General features: G+C 40.4%; 1 pseudogene; it reads right to left on the minus strand.

Annotated features, from left to right (window-relative positions):
- Positions 1 to 2,320: 2,320 nt before the first annotated feature.
- Positions 2,321 to 2,593, minus strand: LOC133767918 (large ribosomal subunit protein eL37-like; annotated as a pseudogene).
- Between the last annotated feature and the right edge of the window lie 227 nt (positions 2,594 to 2,820).

Here is a 2,820-nt window from a genome sequence, read left to right on the forward strand (position 1 = left end):
TTTTCACTTTCACAAAGTAGGCTTCATTTTCGTGGCTACTCTTAAAATTTTAATATCTATTCTTGACATAGAGTAGTCAAAGTTTTTCTTTATCTCCAGAGGATCCACAGCCTCAGGAATGCTTGACTATGATCATGCCTCCTATTTTGTAAGTAGTCACGGTCTAGAATATGAGTCTAGCTTTTTCATCCTCACCCTCTTTACTATAATTATTTCATAATTTCCTCATTTAGTTTTACCCATGCATTGGCCAATTTATTTTCTCATGCTTCCTTCTTACATTTCCTTATTTTACTTATTTTACATATTTTTTCTTGATTGCCTTTTTTGCGAGTTCTTCAGTAAAGAATTCTGCTCGTGGCCATTAACGTCTGGTTCTCCATCATCTAGGACCTGTGCCAGAGCCACTGCCCATCCTGGGATGCTCAGCACCCTCTCCCTCTCTTTTTAAAGATTACACAGTTTTAATTTACATTATAGTCAAATGCTCCACGGAGTAAAGAGTTCAGCAAATAAAATGTAAAAAGACCATAGTTCCACAGGAATATAGGCAAGGGCTGTAAACAATAATCTAAGGAAAATGTTTATTTCACTCTTATACAGCAAATTTTAAAATTGTCACAACTCATTAAAACTATGGTGGTATATCATTCCTAACAATATGCTTGCAAAGATTTAAAACCAAGTTTGACAAAACACTACATTTGCAGAACTGATGCACACAGTCGGTATTCAGCTGTAAAAAGAATGAAATCCTATCATTGCATAAAACGGGTACAACCGGAGGACTTCATCTTGAGTGAAATAAGCCAGGCGCAGAAAGACAAATACCAGTTTTTCTCCGTTATCCAGGGGAGCTAAATCAGTGTCCTCCCTTGGACCACCTGGTTTGCAGATGGTGCCCCCTTCAATTCTGAGATCTGAAAGGTCTCCTTTCTTTCCTATAAACTCAGCTGTTTATTTGAATTATTTATAGATTACCTTTTTTTTTTCCTTGTGGGGAAAGGAGTATTTAATGAACTCAGCAAGACAGCTCTGTGGACATTAGGCAAGATTTTAAAGTCTTACATCAGAAGGAACAGGAAATGCAAATATGTATAAAATAACTCTACTCCAGGTTTATAGAACACATCCATAACTTCCTACCGATATTTATGTCACCATATAATGTTAACTATAAATTACTAAGTTTTTAATTCTTATGTTTGGCTGCTTGTGAATTTATATATCAATTTATTTAATTTCTTTATGTTTTTCAAATTACAGAACACATAGTGGCTATATAAAGGAAAAAGCAATTATGTCTCTGACATTCTCCAAGCCTCTATCCCCTGCCAAGATAACCAGGTGTTGTCAGCCTGGTGAATGTTCTTTCTTGCAGTGCTCCACATACAAATGTATCTGTGCAAACACAGGTAATATGTTTGTTTAACCAAAACAGAATAAGGTTCATTCAATTAAAGGTATTGTTATTATCTTAAGAATTCTTGGCTTGTCAGTCATCAGATTATTTTAACCCATAGTTTTGAAGAACCCTCTAAGTTACTTATTTGTGCTAAGTCTTCCATGTCTAGCTTTTCCTTTGGACTCGAACTTTTGCCCCTGCTTTCCAGGGTGCTCCTTGGTTCGTGAACTCCCCCATTCAAGCACAGTACAAAGAAGAACTAGCTAGCACTTACTGTAATTAGAAAAGATCATCCAGTCATTCTATTCTCAACATGAATCCACAGTGCCACTGGGCTGCAAGGTGATATTAGACTCAGAAAAGCTAGGATTTTGAAACCAGGCATGTCTAGCTGAATGGGCTGTGTCTACTGTAGCTGCAGACAGACCTGCATTGTATTTGAATCAATCTAGGACAATGATGCAAATTGTCAAAATCCTTTGGAGAACTTGCTTTGTTTTAAAACCAGAACATTTGGCGTCGCGGCTCACTTGGTTAATCCTCTGCCTGTGGCACCGGCACCCTGGGTTCTAGTCCCGGTTGGGGTGCCAAATTCTGTCCCGGTTGCTCCTCTTCTAGTCCAACTCTCTGCTGTGGCCAGGGAAGGCAGTGGAGGATGGCCCAAGTGCTTGGGCCCTGTACCCGCATGGGAGACCAGGAGGAGGCACCTGGCTCCTGGCTTCGGATCGGTGTAGTGGCCATTTGGGGGGTGAACCAACGGAAAAGGGAGACCTTTCTCTCTATCTGTCTCTCTCTCACTGTCTAACTCTGCCAGTCCAAAAAAAAAAACCAAACCAAAACAAAACAAAACAAAACAAAAAAACCAACAAAAAACAAAAACCAGAACATTTATTGAATGATACCTCATTGAAATTCTCAAGAAGAACTGGATGCTACCACAGCTGCCTTCTTGGGTTTAGGCATGGTTCCTTCACAAAATCCATGCCTGAACCAGCGGCATATAATTCTTAGGTACCTCATCTGACCAGGCCAGGTGGTATTGTATCTTTCAGACTTGGCACTCCAATTGATTCTCTTAGCCACATTTGCCACAGGTCCATTTCTGAAGGCAGCAGGCCTTAGAGCCACGGCAGTGGCATGTGTGCATTTTACTGCAACTGTTCCAAATGATGCCGTTCTCTTCGTCATCTCACTTCTGTGGCCAGATCAAAAAGTTGGAAGCCTTTTAAAAATGGCCAGTTCTGGGGCCATCAAAGAAGGAGGTACCTTTCTCTGAAGGGAGGAGAGAACTTCCACTTTGACTATGACCCTGTCGGAATAAGATCGAAGTCGGCGAACTCAAAAGGCCTCCATAGCCTTGGAAACTCATGACTAGAGCCTAGGGAGATTACTGACGCCATTAACAAGAGTGTCAA

Source organism: Lepus europaeus, chromosome 10 (genome assembly GCF_033115175.1).
Source record: "Lepus europaeus isolate LE1 chromosome 10, mLepTim1.pri, whole genome shotgun sequence".
Taxonomy (NCBI): Eukaryota; Metazoa; Chordata; class Mammalia; order Lagomorpha; family Leporidae; genus Lepus; species Lepus europaeus.